The sequence below is a fragment of the Chiloscyllium plagiosum genome, unplaced genomic scaffold (genome assembly GCF_037043375.1).
Source record: "Chiloscyllium plagiosum isolate Xiang-an unplaced genomic scaffold, Cpla_swu_hap1 HiC_scaffold_29, whole genome shotgun sequence".
NCBI classification, from domain to species: Eukaryota; Metazoa; Chordata; class Chondrichthyes; order Orectolobiformes; family Hemiscylliidae; genus Chiloscyllium; species Chiloscyllium plagiosum.
Window position 1 is genome coordinate 72,675,845 of NW_028270167.1, and position 12,402 is coordinate 72,688,246.

A 12,402-nucleotide genomic window follows, 5' to 3' on the forward strand; every position below is an offset into this window, starting at 1 on the left:
TACAGTCTGTAGGAGTTAATATTCAATTCCATAAATTCACAGACTGAACCCACGATGGCTGTTCTCCACTTTCCTTACACTCTCCCTCCTGGGCTCCCTAAGTTCGTGTCTTGTTAATGCTGCATTCAACAGAGAAAATCAATTTCTAATATTTGCACATTAATTTTCACCCATTATATATCTGTGTCTCTTTCACCACAATTTCAAGCCCATTTGTCTTTCACACTGGGCCTCCAAACACTCTTTCCCACCTCTGCCAAGATACTAAAGCGCTCATTTTCCAATCCTTTACACGCCTGAAGAAGATTTACACTGGACTTGAAACATTAACATTGTTTCCCTGTCTCTGCAGATGTTTCCAGACACACTGAGTTCCTTCAAAAATGAAAAGTTACAGAACACATTTGCAATATAGCAAAGATCATAGGATACAGGAAATCCGAAACAAAAACAAGTATTGTTGGACATACCGGGTGCTTTGAGGAACAGTCACAGAACCCGAAAGATTAACTCTGCTTTCACTCCACAGATGCTGTCAGACTTGTCAGTGTCTTCAGCAATTTCTGTTTTTGAACAAGTTTCAAACATGTGTGTCAAAGCTGCTCACAACCCTGACCAACGTGAAGCGCCATACACCGGAAAGTGCAGGATAACGCAAGGTATACAAATTCATTTGCTCTGAAACTACATAAGGCTGTCATCACCGACACTACAGAGCTCTTAATCATGGTCATGGAGAGAAACAGGGAAACACATTTGCTTTAAACAGAAGATGGCATTACCGGAGGGGAAGAGATTCAGGTGAAAACGTTAAATGCTTTTGAGGAATGCGACAAATTGGAGGCATGGCATCATGAAGATACCCAAACAGGATGAGAATTTTTCAAAAACGAAGCGTTCCCACATCAGAAACCTAGATAGGGCACTGCGTACAGGGGAGAAAGGTGACCGGGTCCCCGTACGAATTGAGGACAGGCAGCAGAATTGTACTGCAGATATTGCAGCTCAAACTGGGCATTCATGTGATACTGCAAATCATAGCAGCTGTAATAGTAGCAGCAGCAGCAGCAGCAGAATTATATTCAACCACAATATAATCTCTCAGTCTACCATTACCATAAAGCCGAATTCCGGATCAGTGATGAGTGTGGGTGAACATGCCACAGTCAAAACCGTGTGTATCTAAACCTGATGACAACCTATTCAAGCTACCGCACTTACTGCTTACATTAATAGACAGCAGAACAAACACCTGATAGAGAGGGCGCCATGAGCCCATGACTGTGACTATTTCTTTTAAAACCAGCTATGAATTACTGTTGGCCTGTCTACTCTTAGTCTTATCTGTTAGAAAAATCCTTGTTCCTTTTGTGAGAGACGGTTCAAGAACTTCCCTCCTATTACCATTTTGCTTACATCATTGAAATACTTACTGTGCCTTCCCCTGTGAGGAAAGATGTAAAACATGGGTGTAAATTATCTGTCTGCTCCCTGTAGCCAATTCTTCAGTTACACCCTCCAATTATCCTCAACATACTTTCCTGACTTAATTTCACCTAAGGTCACACACTCATCTTGAACTTTTTTTATATGCTCGGAAAAGCTCATGCTGCTTGTTTTTGTATTTCTTGCCAATTTACTGCATCATTTCGTTTCTCCCCTTTTCCTCGGTTTCTAGATTAATACAGTCATATCGTGCACAAACAGACCCTTTGGTCCAGCTTGTCCATGCTGACCAGGTTTTCCACACTAAACTATTCCAATCTGATTGTATATTGTCCATATGCCTCTAAGCGTCTCCCATTCATATGTTTGTCCTAATGAGTTTTAAATGTTGTAGCTGTACTTGCACCTCCCACTCTTTCTCTGACAGCTCATTCCCTATACACACATCCCCCTCTGTGTGAAAACATTGACCCTTCGTCCATTTCAAATCTTCGCTCTTCCACCTTAAAACTATGCCTTCTGTGGTTGAACTCCCCAATCCTGTGGAAAAGACCTTGGCTGGTCATTCAATTCAAACCTCTCATGATTTTATAAACTTCTACAATGTCATCCCTCAACCTCCTACACGCTATCTGACACTAACTTCACGAACAAGCATTTAAAGATAAGCACTGCAAATTGGAGACAATATTCAAATGACAGGTAAATAACACTCAGCCCAAGCTTCCTACTATGATTTGTTTTTCTCCATGTTACAATACTAAGGCAGCAGGAAACGCTTACGAGTACCAATAAGAGGTCAAACACCTGAATTGCTTTGTCCAAATCGTGTTATGATCTCTACAGTGAAAGCGCATCTCTGGCCTGAACCATATAAGAAGGGGAATTCTTGTACCACACGGTCAGCGTTGACCTTTAGCAGAGTGAGATGAAGGCTGATTATCCGTTTTGAAATTTGGATCACAGTGTGAATTCAGTGCAAAGGGGAGAGGTGTTTTCAAAAAGGTTTACTCCAAGAAGGAAACTTTCCAGAATGAGATGTGAGTGGGAGGTGTAAAACAGCATGAACGGAGAGACCAAGCCACACTGAGACCAGAGGCAAAGTGGCAGCACAAGACGCAGCTTGATGCTATAGCAGACTAGGTAGACTTGATTAAAGAGTTTCAGGTGAAGTGGATAGGGACCATAATGTGAGAGAATGTACACTGTAATTTGAGAGAAAGAACCTGGAATCAGGAAGGGGAGACGAGCAGGGAAGAGGATGGAACAGCAATGGCAATGTTTTCTGCGGGGTAAATCAGGAGGCACAGCGGAAATTCATGCCTAACATCAGCTTATGGTCCCTGAAATAAACATTAGAAATCTGGCCCTCCACTGATACTCATCAATAGTATCCTTGAGAGCTTTTGTCAACCATGGGTGGTTCACCTGCTTATCGAGTTCTTCTTTTTGAACAGAAACAATAATTACTGAGCGGCTTGGGTTATCTGCTTGAATGTCTGCTCATGTATACTCACTGACCTTCCTCGGGGTCTATTTTCACATTCCGCTTCAGACCAGATGTGAGGCAGAAATCCTCAATTTGGATGCCTGGTTCTTTTCAATCATTCAGGGGGAACTTCTGCCTGTGGCTGAACACATGATCAGCGGAGGCTGACTCCATTCTCCAAGTTTCTCCATATCTGTTATTTCTGTTTGATGATGACACATTCCTGTGAGCTGCGTCTAACGTGACCTCATTTTCCTTCAAACCAGAAATCCCCTAACTCTGGTGGACAGGGCCTTCAGCTGTCACTGTCCCATCCCCCACGGTGTTGCCCTGAATCCATCCCCTCTATCCCAGAACAATGATAGATTCCTCCTTGTCCACACTTCTTCCTGCACGAGACTCCACATTCCCATAATCATCTTACGCCATTTCCACCATCTCCAACAGGACAGCAACATCAAATGCATCTTCCCCTCCCGCCCACTGTCTGTATTTCGCAGGAACCATTTCCTCTCTGTCCCCTCCATCACCCAGAACACTTCCCCACTCCCCCATGGCACCTTCCCATGCAATTGCAGAAGCTGCAACACTTGCTCATTCACCTCTTCCCTCCTCACTGTCCAAGGCCCCAAACAACGCTTCCAGGTGAAGCAGCATTTCACTTGTAAACTTTCAATCTGATCTCCTGTCATTGCTGCTCATAATGCAGTTTCTTTATATTGGCGAGACCAAACAGAGATTGCTTTGAGGAACACTCCCACTCTGTCTGTAGAAATAACCCTGACCTTCTCATTGCTTCCCATTTCAATAACCTACCTTGCTCTCATACTAACATTTCAGCCCTGGGCTGCTGCAATGTTCCAAGGCAGCACAACCCAAGCTCGAGTAACAACTCACTTTACACTTTCGTACGTTACAGCCTTTAGGAGTTAATGTACAATTTCATAACTTCACAGTCTGACCCCATTCTAACTGTTCTCCAGTTTCCGTACAATCTCCCTCCTGGCCTCCCGATGATCTTGTGTGGTTGCATCTTCTTTATCTTTCACTGAATCGAGAGAACCCCTTTTCCCCATTCACATCTTAATATAAAGCTATTTCACATGATCTTCTCGTTCACCACTACTAAAAGCATGTTTATCTTTTGCCACACCCTCTTTTACCCGTCAACCCACTCCGCACATTTGTCAAGGGATTATAAAGCTCATTTTCCAATCCTTTTCAGTTCTGAAGAAGTATCATACTGGTCTTGAAAGTCTAACTCTGTTTCTCTGTCTCTGCAGATGATGCCAGACCTGTTGAGTTTCTCTCGAAATGAATAGGCTCAGAACAAGTTTTCAATTAAACAAATAACTATGGATACTGGAAATGAAAATGCAAAAATTGCTGGAGAAAATGGGAGCTTTGTAGAAGGGTCACTGGTCCTGAAAGATTAACTCTGCTTTCACTCCACAAGGTGCTTCCAGACCTGCTGAGTTTCGTCAGCAATTTCTACTTTTGAACAAGTTCCATAGACGTGTGTTAAAGCTGCTCAAATGGCCTGTCTCACACGGAATGCGCTGGGAAGTGACCGATAATGCAAGGTGCACAAATTCCTTGATCTGAAACTGCATAAGACTGGCATCACTGACACTGCAGAGCTCTTAATCATGCTCATCTAGAGAAACAGAGGGGAACACATTCACATCAAACACAAAAGATGGCATTGGGGGAATGGAAAAGATTCAGATGCATATGTGAAGGGGTTTGAGTGAAGTAACAAATTGGAGGTGCGACACCAGAGAGAGACCCTCAGCAGAATCAGAATAGGAAAATGGAAGTGTTATCACATCAGAAACCAGGTTTAGACACTGAATACAGAGCTGATGGGTGAATGGGTATTGGTGTGAACTGAGGGATTGTTAGTAGAATTGAATTGAACATATTGGAGCTCCAAGTGGGCATTCATGTGATGCGGTAGAGTCACAGCAGCAGCAGAATTGTATTCAACTACAATCTGTAACATTTTCCCCAGCATAATCCCTCAGTCTACCATTACCATCAAGCTGATCTATGTTTCAGCGACGAGTGTGGGTGAACATGATAGGGTCGGAACCATGTGTACCTAAACCTGATGACAATCCATTAAAGCTACCGCACTTGACTGGTTATATTCGCAACAGCAGGACTAACATCTGATACAGAGGACGAAATGATCCCAAGACGAACAGATCATATCGAAGTTGTGCAGTGCTGCCACATCCAGGCATAAATGTCGCTGGACTATTAAACACCTCACTGGAGGAGAGGACTCCATAAATATCACCAGCCTAAATAACGGGACAGCCCTGTACATCAGTGTAAAAGACATGATTGTATTACCTGCACCTTCCTCAGCCAGAAGTGTTGAGTTGATGATCCACCTCACCCTCGCCATGCTGCCCGTAGAATCACAGATGCCAGTCTTTAATCGATCTGATTCACTGCACGTGACATGAAGAAACAGCTGAACACAGTAAATACGACAAAGGCAATGGGCCCTGACCTCATTCCTGCAATAGGACTGAAGACTTGTGCTGCACAACAAGCCGTGTCCGTGGGGAAGCTGTTTCATTCCAGCTCCAACTCTGACATCTCCCTGGCAATGTGGAAAATTACTCAGCTTTGTCTAATCCCATAACAAGGGAATAACTACAGTTTGACTGTTTACCACTCCCTGAGTCCTGTCGCGATAGTCACATTGGTGGGAGTTCTTTTTGACAGAGCTGTCAAGCAGCACAGAAATAACCAGCTCAGTGTGGTTTCAGATAGGTCCCCATGTGGAGATGATGTTTTTGTGGAAAAGTCACTGGATTACTAATCCAGTCCAGGCTAATGCTGTGGCAGCTGGTGGACGTTATAATTAATAAAATATGGAGATGTAAAACCTGGAGTCATTAACAGTGTCCTTGAAGCCAATGTCGATTGTAAACACCAATTTCCTTCCTCAATGTACTTTCAGGAAGTGAATCTCCCGTGCCTTCCTGGTCTGGCATAAACGTGACTCCAGACACACAGACATGTGAAGCACCCTTCAATGGTCTCGGAAACGGACAAGCAAGACACTCTACTGTATCAAACTGTTCCGGGGTCTTAAACGATAAAACTGTACAGATCACTCGGCACCAGCCTCAGTGTTGGAACGGGAAATACTACCGTGTTGACTCTGCAGAGATTTCCTTCCTAACATCTGAGAGCAGGTGGCAGGATCTACAGAGCTTTCCCACAGACTGCACAGAAACATCGGGAAAGGAGTAGGTCATTCAACACACTGAGCATCCTCCATTCTAGTTCTTGGTGAAAATCTCCTCAATTCAATTTTCCCCACACAGTGTTCATATCCTTTAGTCTGTTTAAACATCGGAACATATAAAATCGGAACTGCTGTATTCACTTTGGTCCACCATTTTTGATCCTCCATTCAATATACAGGCAGTTATCCAGTAAAGGTGTGTTTATTAAACGCAATTTCGCTGCAACACAATAAGTGAATTGGGCCCCTTTCTTTATAAAGTGAGCTCCCGTTCACCAGTTGAACAGTAAATCCCAGCCTTAGGATCTCTCTGTCTGCCAAATGCACCCTCAGTATGTTCAGCTAAAGCAGGAATATAATCCGCTCTGCAAGCCTTGAAACTGGGCCTCAATGTGGGATTTGTAGTCTACTTTTAAAAGAAAAATAATTTCAAAACCGGGAGGGGAATATCTTGGAGAAAACTGGAATTCCGCATCGGCATCACGTGGTCAGTCAATTCGCCCGCTTTCTGAAGAAGATCTTTTTGAAAGGTTCAGGGTTGTAGTCAGTAACTGTAGTGTTAAAGTGTGACATTTACTGTACTAATTCATTACAATATACAGTTTAAAGCTTTATGCAGCCTCGGTTTGGATGGAATGGATGAGGGTTGCTGAGGGATAGACTATAAATCTTTTAATCTTTTTAATCTGTCTTCCCTGTATGTGGGAGTATTGTCGGAACACTGCACCGTTGTATATGTTTCACCCTGTTTATAAAAGGAGGCAGGAATAAAATAACACTCGGGCTGCATAAAATGTTTGGTGGAGAAGTTTCTAGATCCCTTTGTCTAATGATGCTCCAAGTTTGAAATTCCCTGTTATCAAGTCCTTTCTTAACCTAGTGACATCATTCAGAGCATTCAAACTGCTGCTCAGGAACAGGGAGAAACAGGAGGTAATCACTCAACTGCTCGATTCTGGGACATAGGGACAGGATACAGTCTTTCAACTGTTCGAGATTGGGACACAGGAACAGCAGGTAGTCACTTAACTGCTCAATACTGGGACACAGGAACAGGAGGCAGTCACTCAACTGCTCGCGACAGGGATACAGCTAAACATGGAGGCGAGTGAGGCCTCAGATTTCTGTTCCCCAGGAACAGGAGGCTGTGACTCACTACCCACCAGTCTGGGACACTGGGAGAACAGGGAAATCGGCGTGTTACTAACAGAAATATCTGAGTAAGTTGCATGAACGAGCCATTTAATCCTGCTCCAACATTCTTCAATTCCATGACTGATCTGATTGCAATTCCCTCATTCCATTTTGCAGCGATTCCCCTCTCTGCAGCCTCTGCTCCATTTGTTGGTCATGTTGCAGATCCAGATGCTGCAACTACAGTCACCATGTTTCATCCAGAGTTGGATCACCAAAGCCTCTGGTCTTCCTGAATTTCGAGAGCAGTTTAAAACATAGCCTCCCGGAAACCATCCACAGCACTTCCACGAATGTACAAAAACTAGAGTTAAGTCAAATGTCAGTGAAATGCAAGTGAGAAGACTGGTCTGAATCACTAACAGTTGTGGGGATTCCTCATGTTACTGACCACCTGAGCAGCAGAGAATGATTAAAACAGGCGTTCAATGGTAGGCACAGAGCAAGTTACAAAGATGTGCCTCAAAACTGCTAAAACCCCACTCTCCAACATGGAGCACGGGCAGGACACTGGGACACACACAGAGACAACACATGCACACAGACCCACACGGACACACAGACACATTATCATATTTAGGATATAACTAGATAAGTTATGCTTAATGATGGGATAAAGGCTTGTTGTGAGAAGGTAGGAAAATTGGCTTGAAAAGCATGTCAGCCATGATCAGTAGCTCAGTAGACTGGATGGGCCAAATGGGCTTTTTTTTCTGCTCTAATTATTTACGGTCTATGGTACATGCATTTGTCTGTGCTTGTGCGCATACTTGTATGTGCATGTGTCTGTGTGTGTGACTGTGTTTTTGTGTGTTTGAGTGTGTCTGTGTGTGCATGTCTGTGTGTGTGTTTGAATGTGCTTGTCTGTGTATGTATCTGTGTGTGTGTTTGTGCTCCTCAGTATTTTCAGAAACTGAAATTTCAATGTACATTTTTTAAAAATTTCTATTCTGTTTGACAGTCCACTTTCCATCATAGTTGGAGGAACTTTGTTTTCGTCATGATTTTGTTATTTTAACAAATGGAGGAAATCAACCTGACCTTCTCCGAGGATGACCCTGACCCAATGTGAGACCTATAACATTGGCCATTTCATCAACCTGGTTACAGAGATAATTTATTGTGACCAATGGAAGAGTGGCAGTAGAAAATAAAACAGTTACCCAACAACCCAATAAACTCTGGACCAGTGAGCCTGACATTAGTGGTGGGTGAGTTCTTGGAGGGGATTCTGAGGGATAGCCAATTGCATGCATTTTCAAAGGCAAGAATTGATTGGGGATAGTCACCATGGCTTTTTGCATGAGAAATCGCGTTGTACGAAATTGACTGAGTTTGTTAAAATGGTGACAAAGCAGATTGATGAAGGCAGTGTTGTAGATGGTTTCCATACAAACTGGAACAAGTTGTTTGACAAGATTCTGCATATTAGGCAAGTTAGTAAGGTTAAGTCACATGGGAACCAGCGCATCCAAGCCAATTGAATACAAAATAAGATTGAAGGGAGGAACAGAGGTTTGTAGATGATTGCTTTTCAGACTGGAGGCCTGTTTTCAGGTACGAGGGGAAATATTTTAGAGGGAGGTGTCCATATGGAATTACTCCCAGAGGAAGTGGTGGAGTCTGGCATCTTGATGGCTATTTGAATAAGGAGGTTTAGAGGAATATGAGACAAATGCTCGCAAATAAGACTCGATCATAATGGGATGTCTGGGCAGCACTTACAAATTTGCATGCTTTATGACTGTATAAGAGGGGTGAGCAGAAATTCTAAACAGGCATTCCAAGTGGGAATTCTCATCCCCACAGCTTTGACATGTCTCTTTGTTTTATTTATTCAACGCTAAGTTAGTTAAATATTGGACAGAGAAGTGATTCTTGGATAATAGCACACAGACAGAAAAGTGGAGCTGAGACCACACCCTGATCAGCCACAATCTTAGTCCTTGGTAGAGAAAGCTCAAAGTGTCCAATAACCCACTCCTGCTCCTCAGTCCCATGTTTCTGTGTTCCATTCAGCCCATCAAACCTACTAGACGGAGCAATTGGAGGCTACTTACTCCTTTCACAGTAACAGAGGAGACCATTCAGCCCCTCAAAACTGTCAAACCCAGTTTTGAAAGTGGTTTTGAAAGTGTAATAGGAAAACCCAGGCAGTGGTATGAAAGAGGGTCGTCATCACTCCTGACTGAGCTTCCCCTTTCTGCAACCGGTGCTTTGTTTGTTGGTCAAGTTGTAGACCCAGTTCCACTGTGAATACAGCCCCCATTCCTCACCCAGAGATGGTCCAGACAATCTGGTAATATTCAATTCCAGAGCTTCCAGGAAAATAACAGCCTCTACTTTCCAATAATAGAATGTGAGAAGGCCACAAACAGGGATATGTCATTCATCCACACGCCACCCACCTCCCTCCAACTCCCCCCCCGCCACACACAAGCAGGTCTTCTCCCACAATAAGATCATAAGATCGAATATCCTCTTTCGTGTCCAATTCGTGTCAGAGCCCTCAACTCTGACTTGTCAAAAAGCACTCCCTGCCCCACACTGTGGCCTATTGATATGAGCAAAAGACGTGAACACAAGGGCTCAGGGAAGAGTGACCGGCCCTGACATCAAGGCATCATTTAACTAAGGACGGTCTCAAGGAGCCTGAGCAGGATTGCATTTAATGGGAATGAGGTGTAAACTTCCCTGGTTAGAATGATTTAAAGCATGAAGCACAATGATTGTGGTTTGTGTAAAGAAATCCATGCCGTCCTGGACATGTCTGCAAACGATCCTCAAGGTAGCTTCCTCAGCACAAACATCTTCAGCTGCTTAATAAATGTCTTGCCCACACCATTAGATTAGAAGTGCGGGTGTTCACTGAAGATCACACAATATTCAGGAAAAAATGTCCCCCTTCAGCTCCTGAACTAGTCTGTATCCATGTGCAGCAAGACCTGGACAACATTCAGGCTTGTGCTGTTGGAAGTATTGGTAACATTCATGTAGCAGTGCTGCTGGACACGGCACATTTCCACAGTTAAAAGGAGGAGATTATTCAGCTCCTCACGTTAGCTTCACAGGAATATGAGGAAGTCATTCAGCTCAATGAAATTATTGGAGAAGTGTAGAGATAGCCCATTTAGTGCATCCAACCAATTGTACAGGAAGAGAAGGAGTCACGTGTTATGGACGACAGCAGAGGTCCTCAAAAACATTTGAAGGCCTTGGCCTAGACGCTATTAATAATTAAGTGTTCTGATATAGTAATATCCCATAAACATGTACTTGGCAAGAAGGAAAGATCAGACACAGATTCTCAAATGCAGTTCTCCAATCGAGGAGGGAAAGCAAATCAAGTGAAAATTTAGAGAGAGTTGCAACTAGGAGACTTCCACTGAAGCTTCCAACTCTGTGAAGACCTCAATAGCTTCTGATGTTACTGAGAAACCAAAACCCTTCCTGTAATGTGGCTGACAGAACTGCACACTGTATTCTATCTATGGCCTAATCAATGGCGTGTTTAACTCATATTATGTCGCCTCGATGAATAAACACTATGCCTACAGTCCCGTGTGATTTCTTAACTGGCTATTACACTGTCCAGTCACATTCACGGATGTGTGGAGAAACACACTCTGACGTCCCTCGTGTTCTGTTATTCATTGAATTCTCCCCTGTCTGGTTACTTCTTACAAAGTGCATCACCTCATATTTATCAGGGTTCCATTCCATCTGCCATTGATCTGACCATCTGACCCTTCCACTTGTATTTTCCTGGAACATAAGACCTTCCTCCTCACTGCCAACCACCTGGCTAACCTTTGTATCAAACACAAAATTCCTTATTATGCTCAGCCTCCACCCACACCCCACCACCACACCCTCCGCATTCACATTTACATCATTTATGAATACCACAAATAATTTGATACACTGCACATGCTCTCTGTGGTACAACACGAGGCACTGGTCTATCTCTACCACCTTTCCAGTAACTTGGGACCACATAGCTGTTCTCCAGTCCTCTAGCACCTCCCTTGTGTGGTCAGATTCGACTAAAACATTTTGGTTAGGACATTTCCTTTCTTGTCTCCAACAGCATCCTGCGATACAACTCATCTGGACTTTACATTATCCCAAACCATCAATCCCAACTTGCATCTTACATCAATTTGTTCGAGAGCTTCCCAGTCCATCTTCTTGAATTCTGTACCAGCATCTTCCTTATCCCAACTAAAACAGATGTGAAGCTCTCGTGTTACAGTCTATCAATGTTTCCCAGTTTCACATACTGATTACTCGCTTGGTTTCGAAATGGATCCCAATTTTACCCTGGTTATTCAGCAATGGAGGAGACCTGAACCATGCTGGAACTGATCTCAACCAAGCTGCAGAAGCATGACCAGGAGATCCAGTGTCTCGGGCCACATGTCGTGGATGTGGAAGAGTGGACTGCAGCTTTGGAAACCATGGCAGAATCCTCAGCGGGTCGGGTCCAAGCCCTAGAATGGTAGGTACAAACCATAGTAGAGCAGGTCGAGGACCTCGAAAATTGGAGCCATCAGAAGAACATCAGCTTGGTCAGGCTGCCGGAACGATACAAGAAAGCCAGCTCGTCAGCTTCTTGGAACAGTGGCTCGCACAATTTTTGAAACTCTAAGTCTGGGCAAACTGGGTGCGGGTCGAGCGGGCCCACCGGGTCGCAGTGTGCAGGCCCGGATCAGACCAGTATCCTTGTCTGGTCCTTGTGCAACTCCAGCACGATAGAGAAAAACAGGTGCTGGAAGCTTCTTGAGCCTTGGGACACGTCGTACAATTAAGGAGAAACTTTAACTGACGTGTGGACCCGGAGGTGGATAAGATGTCGAGGGATATCGGAGGTATTTCCCCGCCACCCAGGCAGCTGGTGGACCTGAACAGGGTTGGTGGATGTGTGAGATGTCTTCATCCTGAAGATAGGGACTTCACCTTTTTTTCTAACCCACATAAATGCTACACTAGGATTGACATG